This window comes from Acanthaster planci, linkage group LG09 (genome assembly GCF_054643075.1).
Source record: "Acanthaster planci isolate LZ-2023a linkage group LG09, COTS_SCS, whole genome shotgun sequence".
In the NCBI taxonomy this organism is placed as follows: domain Eukaryota; kingdom Metazoa; phylum Echinodermata; class Asteroidea; order Valvatida; family Acanthasteridae; genus Acanthaster; species Acanthaster planci.
In genome coordinates, this window is record NC_141785.1 from 6,796,137 (window position 1) to 6,811,430 (window position 15,294).

General features: G+C 39.2%; 1 long non-coding RNA gene across 1 annotated transcript in view; it reads right to left on the reverse strand.

The window, feature by feature from the left end:
* LOC147798066 (uncharacterized) overlaps window positions 1-15,294 on the reverse strand; it is a 102,649-nt gene that overhangs the window by 2,354 nt on the left and 85,001 nt on the right. Inside the window, exons 5-10 of the long non-coding RNA XR_015426476.1 lie at window positions 6,722-6,818; window positions 5,998-6,147; window positions 4,941-5,056; window positions 4,412-4,512; window positions 3,877-3,964; window positions 613-3,003 (exon numbers count right to left, since the gene is read on the reverse strand). This is a non-coding gene — a long non-coding RNA (uncharacterized LOC147798066). The remainder of the gene's footprint in view (window positions 1-612; window positions 3,004-3,876; window positions 3,965-4,411; window positions 4,513-4,940; window positions 5,057-5,997; window positions 6,148-6,721; window positions 6,819-15,294) is intronic.

The following is a 15,294-nucleotide window of genomic DNA, read 5'->3' on the forward strand; positions in this document are numbered from 1 at the left end:
AGACCCCTTGCACCAATACACTGTTTTCAATGGACAAGAAGGGCACAAATTTAAGGACTCATTTCAGAGACGGAGGTCGCTCCGCAAAAGCTTGCCCCGAATCACAAGGTATAGCGCAGTATCTTAAGTCTAGGGAATTTGAATTATGTTGGTGTGCAATCACATGACTCACTGTACCAACGTTTGGTCAAATTAAACTCTTAAACGATCTTTCTCGAACTCCTAGGTATTTTTTTAAAGGCATCCAATAAAAGAAGCACTTGGCGAAGCCAGCAGTCGCAGATAAACGTTTATATGGGATCTAAATAAATATACAGGGCATTTTGCCTACAGTGGAATTATCCTACCGAAAAAGTGAACACATTAAACCTCTCTCTTTGCTAATATTACGAAACTAAGTTCTTCAAGATCCTGATTGAGACACTCCGAGAGAAAAAGCAAAAAACTGCGTGAACGTTTTGGAAAAGTAAAGGAACTGATTATTTTGTACACACGAGCGAATAACAATTAAAAAAATAAAACAAAACAAAAAGGAAATAGGCAAATTCAAATAAATCAAATTAAAAATCAACAAACAGCACACACACCTGACAGAGACTACAGTTACAATACCTTTTATTGACATATTCTTCCCGAAATATGTTGCTGGTGTGGGTCAAGGTCAAGTCGATGAAATAAAAAAGAACAAGACATAAATAAGACAACCAAAATAAGACAACTATTTTAGCCTTATTATTGACCTACCAAAGGTGAGGGCGGAGGCAAAAGAGGCATTTTATTGATACAGAGAAAAACATTAGGGTTCCGTTTTATTTTCCTTCCTTCTGATGGTATATTCTAGAAAGGCCATTAAACATTGCGTGACAAAAGATTAAAATTTTATGGGCCCACCCCTCCCCCACAAAAAAATGTAGCTGTCCCCTTTCAAAAAAAGTGTGCCCCAAATCTGCCCATACCCAAGGTTTACGTTTCCAGCTCCTTGTGCATACTTTCCGAAGATGTACACAAAATATACATGAAGCTAAATGTTAACAGAACGTGCACTTGGTGCTGGTAAATAAACCCCTTCACCATTTTTGGAGCAAAATAATACTGAGTAATCGAAATAAAGGTTTCACAACCTTTAGTTAGTTACATGTACTTTTAATTAAACTGTGTGCTGCTTAAAATAAAAGCTAAACAAAGGATAAGGAAAGACCCATCACCAGTTAGTTAAAGAAATCATTAGACAGATTGTATGTAAAAATAAATGATAAATCATTGAGGGAAAATCACTCTGCCTTCTTCGGACTGCGATAAGACAATGACGTGCGGCACTGTCCTGTGACCAGCACAGACGTCTCAAGACATCATGGCCCAGTTGTACAGGTTGCTTGCGCTTAAGAACATAAGGGAAGATTTTATGTGCTTTTGATGGTGACACACTTAACCCCCCACACTGGAAACAGGTGTTTACCTTTTGTTATGACAGGCTAATAGCTTTTATTTATCTGTGATTATAGAGATCAATTGAGAGCTCATAAACTAAGCTTTCCCGTGCAAACGTACTTGAAATGTTCAGCTTCAGAAGTTCAGCGTACCAATCCATTACCAATCAATTTTGTATTGCTATTTTTTTCATTTTGGATACACCTTAAAGATATAATTTTTGACATCATAAGTAAAACTGACCAACGCACAAATTTCTAATTAAGAAAAGTTTATGACAAAGAACCAGCTTCTTATTTCCTTCATGAATATGTCACACTCAAATATCGTGCACAAATAAGCATTGGGAAAATGTGGAAGCCATAAAGGGCTCTACGGCACAAGCACAGGAAACACACACCTGCAAATGTTGGTGCATGGTGTTTGATGCAAGGGATGCCTGCAATTTCATCGAAGGCTTTCATAGCTACAATATGCAGCACGTTGGTAAACGTTCCTGGTTTTGCCACATTTTCACCACTATCAGTGATACTGCAATATTTTCAGCAATTTTCCAACCCGTACTCTTGCTTTTTTATGCATGAACATTTGTGCAAGAAACCAATGATGATGAAACATTCGACTGCTAGAGGTTGATCTCAATTTGGTGAGAGATTCCTTGACTCCGACTCACAAGTAGCCATACTGGCAGCACATCTTCCCTGCCGCTTAGAGGTAACTTTGTTGCCGTCAAAGATTTATACAGCTCCAAACTGGTACTTTATAACATAAACAATTTCTGATGTGAATGGAGTAGAACAATTCATCCCTTAGACATCAGATTTTTAAGTTTGAGGTATCAACTTTGATCCCGGGAATTACTGTGAATGTGTTGTTCCTTTTTTTCTGAATTTGGCTCAACAGAAATTGTTCAAAAGGGAAAGAAAGTCAGAAATTTCACTGCACACAATAATTCATCATTTTGCTTCCATTCACGGGTCCAGACGATAATTGTTATAAGGGAAAGGAAGGCTCCAACTTCATAAGTCTGGTTTCAACCCCCCCCCAAAATGGAAACACAATGCTAATGTGTGTACGGAACCTGATGGCAGCAAGGCTATGACTGATGGGCAGCATATTGTGTGCTATTCTGCACAAAGGCAAGAGCAAGACAGATGTCAATACACAATATCCTCAGGATAATGGCATGCTTTACCCAGTGATACTTACGTGGGTTATGCACTTATGATGGAGTTAGGAAGGAGGTTTCAATCCGTGCAGAAAACATGCTGGACCCGTGCAATTTGGAGACAAGGGTGCACTTTCAAGAGACATAACATCCATGCAGTTTGAAGCTATTTCGCCACATAGGACCCGTGTTTTCAGTGCTTGTGAGAAAGGACCTCTCGTCGTTTTTTAAAAGAGGTGAAGGAAGGTAGAACGTGAACAAAATTGCAAGACTCAAGCGATGGCGAGCACCCCATATCAGCACCCTCCACATCGGAAACACCGTCACACTGATTAGGCTGCTGGGTTGCATTCCCAGGGCAGGCTTCAGGAAACCTGACAATTCCCAAAGATTACTGTTGTATCAACCTAGAAAAACACAAGCGAAAAGAAGCAAATGTCAGATGCTAGGAAAGTAATCAAACAAGGTCACTTCTGTGACTGTTTACTGCAGTGTGTCAATGGCAAGAATGAAAGCCATAACCACTCAGAATTTGATTCCGACACACGCTAAGACGTAACCTTTTCGTACAAGATTTTCTCAGTCCAAACACTGCATGGTATCTTTGATAAGTGACAGTAGATTGCCTTTGATAAACCTTTGACACACAAATATGTAAGATTTGCTCCAATTTTCTTAATGGCTCAAAGACTGTGGCTTATGATTCATAGCATCGGGTCCTTTTATTTTCCTTTCATACAAAATAATACTGACAGCTTTGAATGGTGCAGTATAACTAACCTCTCCAGGTGATCCGTGGAATGTTTGATTTTCCTGAAGCAAAGCCGAGGAAAACTAGAAAACTCCCTGGATCACCAACAGAGACTGGTTTATAACACCTCTCCCACAGATTCTCTTTAAATGTAATTGGTAACTGATTTATATAATAAAAACACAAATAAAAACTACGTCTTTTTGAACAAACAAAAAAACACTTTTCCAAACTACTTCTTCGCAAAATAATTGAACCAAACTCTTGTTGTGCAAGGTCTTTGCAATGCACGTAATTAGCTGTGTGCACCTCGGCATGCATTTGCACACAATGTCACAGGCAATGAGTACAGTTCTTTGGTAACTGTGGGTATAGTACCTCAGTTGAAACAGGTAGAGTTCTTTTGGACGGGAAATGCCAGATAGCAATAAAGTGAAAGCCACGTGACTGGTTCTTGGCCAATCAAGATAGAGAATCTGTGGAGGGTTTTGTCCAACCTTCTGATCGCATCCATCATGGCAAGCATTACCACTTTTTCTCTGCTCGAGTTAGTTGAATATCTGTGCTGTGTTTGCCCGACCCACTTCAGATCATGGATGGCACGTATTCAGTACAACCTATAGAAAAAAGGGTAAAGCATATCTATCAATGGCACTACTCAGTTCAACTTACAGCAGAACTAGTTTTCAATGTCAGAAGATTTCTTGGCCCTTTAGAACAGTACATGATCATTAGTTGTTAGCAAGTAAACTTGATACATGGAATTGAGCCAAAAAGAACATGAGCAGGTTACATTATCTCACAAAATTTTGAACATTGAAATATTTTTAGGGTGAACAAAAAATTGTCTTTGAATACAGAATATTTTCTTTGGTACTGAAATAGTTTTAAAAGGGATTTACATTCAGTCACATTGATATTTTGTAAATTCACAATGCAAAGTACTTTGAAAAGGCTGACTTAAAAATAGACTGACTGCAAATTCAAAAGTACATGTAAAGTCTAAAAAAATTTCAATAAATAAACAATGAAACTCGTGAAACAAAAACAACAGATCTTCATACCAGGAGTAACAGGCAGAGGTGGTGTCTTGACAACATCCTTGATAACTGCGCATACATCCGGAACCAGCCCATCTTCCATGATAAAAAAATAATGTAGTATTCTGGAAAAGGGATTGGTTTCCAATAACAATACAAATTTCAGTATTCTAATTCATCCTTTGACATCCAACCACTTCCCCTGCAGAAAATCTGCACAATATGGAACACCATTGCTGAGCCCAAGGACGTGTCTTTAGTGTTCTGTGACGTGCATAATTATGTGGACACTGAGTTTTGATTGTTACTGGATTGATATGTTCAAGAAAGCCTCTCTGAGTGTGCCAAATGCAGGCTCTTTACCACTGAATAAATCACAGGTTATACTTGTGACTTTTCGGGTGCTCGATTTTAAGTGAAAAATGGAATTAACCAATCTACACAGTAAAAGTAAATCACCTAGTTCCCAAAACCTCTCACAAACCCAGTACAACTGTGGTCTATCCAAGCATTATTTGATATGTTTCACTTGGACTTCAAGCATTATCCTTACCATATCCATGCAACTGATGATCAGTTTTTTCAAGCAGCTGCTCTGGAAGAGACAGTGCAATCACTTGCCCATGGAGTCCATGGCACACTGTGAAAGGTACTTTCTTGGGTGAGTTTCTGTCCAAACAAACAAATTCCAATAAGCTTCTTGTCAGGGACTGCATGTCACAGACCAAATAAAAGCACAGGTGCAATGAACCTGAATAATCTTCCAACCACTTTTTACAGCCCATGACAATTTAAATTTTAAGAGACAAAAAGTTACACAACTTACCAATGCAACTTTCAACCTGTGCATATATATATGTTCTAGTGTTATTTTTAGAAATTTTATGAAAAGCTGCTGCTAAGTTCATAGTCAACCATTACACAGTTATTTTTGTGTGTTAACCATTTCTTAAGTTTGATCCTTACATGTACACTTGTTTCTCTGAATTTCAGAATCCTTGTCCACATATATAATTTTAATTGTAATTATAATTATATGATTTCTGCCACAAATATTGACTTTTGAAACAAAAAGATATAGCTGCCTAGATGTACTTTCAATATAGAGCTAAAGTAGTTTTTGACTGAGAGTCATTTGAATAATACAGAACAGCGTCACGATAATGAACACAATATAACAATATAACAGCATTCATGCCAAATTCCCTGAAGCGATTACCAGTTACCAAAAAATCCATTCCCCATTCAAATGGGGAGCAACCTGCCTCACAATCTTTTCGGAATGTGGATTTGGGGCAAACATTTCCAACGAAGAAATCAAGTTGAAAAGAAGTAACACTGAAATACATGTATGAGGATTTTCTTCAAGGTATTATCTTCTTCCATATCTCAGTCACCTTCGGGGTACTTTTCAGTCATCTCTCAAAAATGCTGGATGGTCATGGTAGTATCCCTTTCTAACGTGAAGCTTTAAAAGATGTATCGGGAACCATCAATTGAAAGCAAAGAAAAACTATGTAATGAAGATTTCTTTAAGTTTAGTGGCAAAAAATAATCTGCAGGCATATGTACTTTCCACTGTAATCTTTTTACAGGGTAAAAATCTTTACCTTTGTAGTGATAACCAGCAAGAGTTTCCACATCAGCGTTGCCCGTACTGCTTCCAGTATTCAGTGGCTGGTCTACACAGCCACCCATTCACCCATTATACATGTGCCTATGAACGGTGCAGATCATGACACGTGCTGACAGTAGCCCCTCTGAAAGTAAAATTGTCCCTAACTTTCAAGTCATTATCACCAGTCCTTTGCATGTTTCTTTCAAGTAAAGCAAAGTTTCCATGTTCAGTAAATGTACACAGAAAATTCAGGAGCCAAAGGGTATATGTTTGTTCAGTGTACCTGTCTGTTATAGCAGTGTTCATTATGCATGCACCAACACTGAATTGTATGATATTACTTCCTGCAATCTTGTACTTTTCAACACTCTGGGATACAGCCAAGAAGCAATATTTGCTACCAAAAGAGGCCAACAACAGTGGCTAAATTCAAGTTCAGCATACGCTGTACGTCCATACACTTCTCAGACTTTGTGTCCAGGCACTGATAAAACATCAGCCAGAGCTGATCAGACAGGGCAACTGCTGTGGCTTATCCCATCAGATGTGTCTACATATACAGATAACCTGGCCCTATTTTCATATGTCCTCTTACATGAAGAGACTAAAGACAGTCTGTGTACTTGCACATCCAATTATTTACTGGACAATATGTAATGCCATTATCCAAGACTTCAGGACATTCAAGCAGAAGAAATAGCCATTGACATCTTTACCTGATGCAGCCGTTAGGGCAGATGCAGGAGAAACTCAAGGTCTTATCCGTGAGGCATGTTCCAGCATTCTGTCGGGGTTATGCTACACATAAACATGCTGTGGTGAAAGAACACAAGACAAGGTGTATTTGAATAGACTCATACATGTAGACTTAAGCACACATTAAAGTGGTGAAGGAACACAAGACAATGTGTGTTTGAATAGACTCATAGACTCAAGCACACATTAAATAAACTGTATGAAAAATCAGTCTGAAAATATAATCTAGTTCATGCCTGGAACTGGCTCAGACTATATCTATACACATATGATCCCTCATATTTCTGTTGTAAACCTCCAATGAATATTTATTCGATCTGAGATCTTTCAAGATACTGAAAGTGTCAGTACATGTATTTTCAAAATAAATTCCAACCATCGTCAACCCATCCCTACCAAATCCCCCACAACCGGCTGTCACTGACCAAGCCCACACATCCTCGACTGGGCTCAGGTTTTAGGTTCACGTATTACCATACTATAAGTACATGTGGTTACATACATGCACATGGGAAGAAAACTGGGCTCAGGTGTTAGGTTCACGTATTACCATACTATAAGTACATGTAGTTACATACATGCACATGGGAAGAAATCTGGGCTCAGGTTTTAGGTTCACGTATTACCATACTATAAGTACATGTACTGTAGTTACATACATGCACATGGGGAGAGAAAACTGGGCTCAGGTTTTAGGTTCACGTATTACCATACTATAAGTACATGTAGTTACATACATGCACATGGGAAGAAATCTGGGCTCAGGTTTTAGGTTCACGTATTACCATACTATAAGTACATGTACTGTAGTTACATACATGCACATGGGAAGAAAACTGGGCTCAGGTTTTAGGTTCACGTATTACCATACTATAAGTACATGTACTGTAGTTACATACATGCACATGGGAAGAAAACTGGGCTCAGGTTTTAGGTTCACGTATTACCATACTATAAGAACATGTACTGTAGTTACATACATGCACATGGGAAGAAAACTGGGCTCAGGTTTTAGGTTCACATATTACCATACTATAAGAACATGTACTGTAGTTACATACATGCACATGGGAAGAAAACTGGGCTCAGGTTTTAGGTTCACATATTACCATACTATAAGTACATGTAGTTAAATTACATGCACATGGGGAGAGAAAACTGTAATGGTAGTATTTGGAATAGTTACAGTAATAAGGAGGTCAGACAAGAAGTCAAAGCCTGTACTGGGTCTACTTACAGAAAAAAAAAGATTTTATTTTATACAAATCATATTTAAGTGAATAGGAATATTAAGGAGTGGATGTTAAAATACAAAATTAATGAACTTGCAATCTGATAATATCAATAAATTACCGGCAGTGATGTTTAAAAGTGTTATTGACAACTCAGCTTGACAGTTACATGTACATCCTCCTGGTTACCAGTAACATCAATTGCATACTTGTTTTATAATTCCTTTTGCATGCTACACTTGACGCCAATGGACAGAATGATCAACTTCAGTTCTATAGTACGATAGGGGTCCCTGGTATCTACAATTCTGGACAGACTTGTTGGGACACTTGGCAATAGCCATACAATCTCCAGCCCCCTCTCCCACTCCCCCGATCAATGTTGTCCAGCTGGAACACAGACCGTGCGCACACACCCAACACTGAAAAGGGGGTCTGGAGGCCAACCGAGATTTGTCCAGGATTGTAGCAGTTGAAGATGTGGCAAACTTGAAACTATGTTGAGATGAAGCTTGTTTGATGACCTAGTGTCATAACTATGGGTTTCATTATTCCTTACAAAAAGAACTTTTACATTCGGAGGCAGAGACTGTTTAAAATTATACATTAGAGCACACAAATGCCATTTATAAAGATAATATACAGATAAAATTGAATTTAACAATACGGTTTTCAGATGCTGGTTGGCCGAAACCCCCTTTGGGACCCGGGGAGAGAGGGTGCTTAATCTAACAGTGCAAGACTGACTAATAATGTTGTTGATTGGCCGGAAGGCTGGCTAACAACCAATTTAGGTCAGTTTGCCTGACCCCACGGACCACTTCCTGGTCCACAAGTTAAGGGAAGGACTCCACAGAGAATCCCACAAAACCGATGTTCGGTACCCATGTCACAGCAAACCTCCTGTTGATGAGATAGTGGGGGGCCTAGCATCATCAGAATTTGAGGCCGCTCTTTTTAACGCAGCATTTCAGCTAGCCTTGTTTGGCTTTCTGCGGGTGGGGGAATTTACAGTCCCGTCCAAATCTAGTGATTGTTCCCGCATAGTGGCCTTACGTGATATTCAGTTTGAAAATGCGGCCTGTTCACTTATGATCGTAACCCTAAGATTTTCCAAAACAGACCAAAAAGAAGGCAAAATGGAAAAGTAAGGCTTCATACTGACTGAAACAGACTGATTGCAAGGCTGGGACAATACGGCAGAGACCATCCAATGTAATAGGACAGCGTGCATCCCGACGGCTGTTACACTGCCGACAGCCATGCAACAAGCGTTTGAAAACAAAGTGTTGGGTTATATCTGAAAATTATACAGGCGTAATGTGGAAGCAGATACATACAAAAGCTATGGTAGTGAGAGAATAATTATTGACAGACAAAATGCAAGAAACTGTACCAGCTGTTGAAGTGAAGGGTGAGAACCAATACAATTAAGGCCATGGCACAAACTGAACCATGGGAAAAACTGCCAAGTACGCTGATAAACCGAATGAGTATGGGGGGCAACAGAATCTACTAAAAGACCAAGAATTTCTAGCTGAAGTTGTTCCAAAGGTCTGCATGCTGGGAGTAACATTGGAGTCTGCTCCTGGCACTAGCTGCCAGAATCTGTACATCTGAAAGCGAGAGAGAGCAATGGCGATGCCGTTATCAATACCAGGAACATGACGCACCTTCAAATGAATATTCAGATCCAAACAATGGATCACAAGCGAACAGACCCATTTCATAATCCTTGGGCAGTGACAAGTTTGACAATTGATTTATGGCCACTACTACTTCATTATCTGTCCAGAAAACTACGCATCTACGTCTATTTCTCAAATCTGGTCCCCACAAGCTCAGCGCCAGCACAATGGGAAAAAGTTCAAGGAAAGCAATAGAAAACCACAGGGAATGGATTGACAAGGGCCATCTGCCGTGAGTCCAATGACCATGAAAAAAATGCACCAAAACCTTTATAGGCTGAAGCATCGGTGTACAACCGTAAGGTGTGACTGGACTGCCAGACTTGGGGAGGAAACATGACCGAGCCATTGAAATGGACCAAGAACTGTTGCCATGCCAACAGATTGGTTTATGCTCCAGAAGAAAAGCGGATACGATGATGTGGCTTCTAAACGCCGCAGGTTACATGTACATGTAAATCAAACAAATGCACAGCCTTGGCAAACAGCTTTACAGATGAAATTTAAACCTCCTAGCAAAGACTGCAGGTCCCTGAGAATAATTTTTGGTTTAGATAATGCATTATTCAACTTCTCTAGTATGGACGTGATTTTCACAGGTGATCTGATCCACGCTCTTTACTGTTAGTGAAACAAGTCATAGAGGGTCTCCAAAGAAAATTTGCCGGTCCAGTCTCAAAAAAGAGCCCATCTCAGCTGAGATACTAATTAAGATGTACAATTATTACTGCACAGACTTATATGTGTATCACTTAATTATCTTCTGTTACTATGTGTTTAGTCGTATTTACAGGTTTCCTCCGATTTGATGAGCTTTGACATATTAAAACAAGCCATTTGACTTTGATGATATCTATGTTTTGATTTTCATTCCATCCAGTAAAATGGATATTTACAGAAGTGGTAGCCATGAAGTAATCGCCAGACTTTCTCTTTCCATCTCTCTGGTAGGGATGCTAGCGAAATATCTGAAATTAGCTCAGTTGCCAAACAAAGATTCCTATATAGGCTATTCAGAAACTTAACAGCTATAAAATGAGGTTACAAGTTACCGTACAAAGCATTAATCAACCAATGTATCATTCCAGAGTTTGTGGGGTCATGATGGAGGTACTCAAGCCAATAGTTGGTGATGTCTCCAAATACTGTGTTCATAGTCTAAAATCAGGAGGTGCTATAGAGGCTGCCACAGCAGGTGTTGAAGGCAGGCTGTTTAAAAGGCACGGGACATGGAGATCTCAGTCAGCCAAAGGTGGATTTGTGAAAGAAGACTTCTCTAAGTCTAAAGCCATGTTCCCATTGGACTTTATTTGGTCAACTTACCACTACTTTCCTGTAGAATTACAAAATTAAATCCAATGGAAACACACGGTAAATTAATGTCCCTGTCAACTTACCGCAATCGTGATGTAAAAATAACAGGCTGAAAAGGGTCGCGGAAGATTTATGCACAGCCATAGTAAGTTAGCAGGGGCACAAAAAAGTCCGCTGGGAATAGTTCCCATACAATGTAGATTGACCATGACCACGCTAAACCTACGAACCAGACTACTGCCTACACAGAGATTGTAACGGTGCCCCGTACTATGTCGTTGTTCTTGATGTCTTAAAGTTTTATTGTCTTCCCCAGGGTACTTTAAGCGGCACAGATGGCTATTGCATAACACATGCCTGTTTGTCTCGTAGTACGTATGGGCCAAGTGTGAGCTCTAAGTCCGTTTAAAAATTCGTCATTTGAACTGATTTTGTTAGTTGCATTGTCATGAAAGTTTTGTGGAAAGTTTGACCATGTGACTTGTACACATGCACGAAGCATAACGACTGTTTCATGTTTGGACTCAATGACTATTACATATACTGAATTGTTTCATTGTGTGGTCTTTACACAGCTGAACTTTGTAGAGAGAGCAGGTTGCACAGGGCCCTTTTATCCTTTAGCCTATCCTTTAATTATCCTTTTATCCTTTATTATCCCTTTGCCCAATGGCTCTGCAATATCTTATGACTTACCTTTTATTCTTGCAATTATCACACTCACACTATAAGGTTTTTTTTTTATTACTGGTCAATCAATCCATATCACTGTCAACTCCATTTATTACTATCTGCAATTGTGTGAATTTTCTCAATCTCAATAATGGGACAGTCCTAAATTTCTCAACTTGATTTCAAATAGAAATAAATCAACTCTCAGTGAGAATAATTCTTTGTGCCAGTTCTCGATCTTTATTTGGAGTATCTTAATTGCCAGAGATACCCCACCACCGTAGGGTATCACCACCCTACATGTAGCCTGAACATGACATTTCTCTTCATTTATGAGGGTTTTACTCTTCTGCTCATTCTGTCAAGCACAACTGACCAGTATCAAGAGGGTAGACAAGTAGTCATAAATAAGACAGATTTAAGGTATTGTCAAGTAGAGTTGTTACAGAAATATATATCCGCAGCTGAAGTTTCTGAATCAGACGCCTTTAAGTTAAAGGTGGGTACATATTGAGGGGTATTAATCAGCCACACTCGGATTCAAGTGTAAGGGAAGTTATCCTTGAGGTTTTAGCCCTGTGTTTGTTGCAGATATTAAGAGTTTTGGTGTGCATAGCCTCCAATCCAGGGGGGCAACCACTGCTGCCCAAGTGGAAGTGCCAGACAGATTGTTTACAAGGCACAGTGCATGGAAATCAGAGTTGGTAAAGGAAGGGTATGTTGAAGATCCTTTGGAAGATTTGTTATCGATCTCTAAAGCATTTGGTTTGTTAGGGTAGTTCTTCTGCACGAGGGCAGCCCTGTCTGGGATGTATTTACAGTATATAGAGCAGACCTACAATGTACGTTACTCATCCTTACATCAGGGTGAGTTTTTCATACCCGGTGTGTGGCGGTGCCACTCAATGCAAAGACAAGAAAGTAATCTGATAAATGTATTGTCCAAGTACCGGTATAATGGTATTAATTTCAAAATCTGTTATTTTTATGAATGCTACGGATTGCAACTGGACACATCAATTTCACACGAAGAAATAGACTGACATGCCATGAAAAAAAGTCACTTCTTTTTGAGAGAGAAAGTTTGCTGGAAATGAAAGGACAGGCTCTCTGTTTACACACATGTACATGCAGATGTTTCAGTTGAAAGACAAATTTCATTACTAGAGATCATCTGCATGTTTTCTTTAAACACTTGAGAAGCACTGGTCTTAACAATGCAACAGACCAGAACAAAAAGCATTGTCCAAGCAGTGTCTGTTCCCTGCCTAGATATATTACATTGCTGTTGTAAGCAGGTCAGAACTGAATCTGAATCAGGAGGCTCGCTGAGCCTGCCAGAGTTTGCCAGCAAACCACTACTTGCAAGAAAGTGAAACCCATTAATACTACACAGCAGGGTTGGCTACTTATTTGATTCAAATAATAATAATAATTTCAGAAATCATTTTTTAAAAATTAAATCAGATTTTCTTTTTCTTTTACTTACAAATTTTTGGTATGCCTCAACATTTTCAGAAATACTCCCACACACCCTTAAATACGGTACCCATCAACAAGGAGCTTTCAGATTTCTATACCAGTTACCTGATAAAAATAACTCAGTATTTAGAAATTTCCAGAAAACAATTCTCACAAATTAGTAATGATATGCATCTTTGACAAAAAACACTGCTGCATATGATGTCACCCTGAAGGAAATGGCCGTTATGACTAAGTACAAGTCATAGCATGGAAAATTCCCCCGGCAACAATAACAAATTTTCTGGGAATCCCAGGATCAGCAATGACAGTACCCGGTATCTTAGTACACTACTTTTTAAGACAACCTGGGAGATGGCGTATGGTCTCACCACGATCAGACATGCTCACTGGATGCTTGAGAGTGGGTGCAAAATGTTAAATCTGTCACCAAGTGAGAACCCTTTCTCTACTTCGTGATCCTTGTGGCAAGATATCTAAAAATCAGGAGGTATCTATAATATTGATATTCCCACTCTCTAGACCTATTTAGGACTAAATTTAGCTCAAAATGGATGATGAAATGGAATCATAAACCTCATGAGACCAACCGATATTTCATAACAACCTTCTGAATAATAACAATCAACACAAGACAGATTAATCAGTCAAGCTCAGAATGAATCACAACCTCAAACTAAAAACCATAAATGACCAAAACACATCATACAGTGATGTCCACATGGACTCAGACCTCCACAAAACTCCCAACCTACATGTACATGTATGTCACTTTTTACCAAGAGCCAAAAAACCAAGAGGCAACCTACCTGTTCCCTAGTCATCATCAATTCCCCAGATGTCAAACTTGCTAAAGTTAATCTGATCAGAAATAGCCAAAGGTCTGAATAGTCTTATTGGTAATTTTGTGAGAAGCGTGTTCAAGAATGACCAAGGGGGTATTACCACTAGGTGTCATACTCCAGCCCAGGCAAGAAATCTAAAAGCCATGTGGCAACATGACCAATGGGCCTCAACTACCAAAAAACCCACAGCAAACAGTTGCCACTGGAATCCTAGCGGAATTCTAGAGGCCTAAAAGAAACTCCGTCCCGCAGGTCAACTGCATGATCCCTTAATTGTCCATTCCGTTGATGTAGCTTTGGTAGGCAGTGTGAAAAAAAGGCAAGAAAGCCCCAATTAAGACATACTCAAAGACAGAGATGACATTATCATTCAGAGTCTCTAGCATGACTGTAGTGCGGTCTGGGAAGAAAGGAGAACTCTTCTTTCCCATCAAAGGAATTTACCTCGATAAGAGGGGAAGAAATGAAATGGGTCAGAGACCAAGACAAAGACTTCATGTAATCTAGATAAAGTTGGTGTCAGTCTTTATTGAGCAAGGAGATCCTAACAAAAAGGCTTGCTAAGTCAAACGCATAAAATAAGTTGTCTTTAGCGGCAGTGTACAACACGTGAATATGCGGAAGGGTGTTGAAGACGTTGAAGGTTAGCTGTGTTCCGTACCCGGGGTGTCTGCTGGTGACTTTTATCATAAATAGCTAGCGAGAGGAGTCAGGCAGGTACAGCAACAAAAAGACTCAATACCTCTCAAACTAAAAGTCCAAATATCTAAATACCTCCTTAATTTAAAACATGGACAATTAAGGAACAGATTTCTTTAAAAATTTAGAGTGTTGGAGCTTTAGTTATGTCGGAATTGAGATGGTGCAAAATCAGAATACTACATATGCGATGAGGTGAAATATGTACAAATTTGCAAAATTAAGGGGAAAGCAATGAAAAGACTCAATACTCATCTAGCTAAATGGCCGAATATCTATATACCTGCTGAACTTCAAGCATGGACTATTAAGGAACAGATTTCTTGAAAATTTTAGACTGTTGCAGCTTTAGTTATGTAGGAATTGAGAGGGGAAAAGATCAGAATACTGCAAATGCTATTAGGTGAAATATGTACAAATTTTCAAAGTTAAGGGTAGAGCCACAAAAAGACTCAATAGCTCTCAAACTAAAAGGCCAAATATCTAAATACCTCCTTGATTTGAAGTATAGGCTATTTAGGAACAGATTTCCTTAAAAATTTCAAGTGTTCGAGCTTTAGTTATGTCAGAATTGAGCGGGGAAAAGATCGGAATGATACAA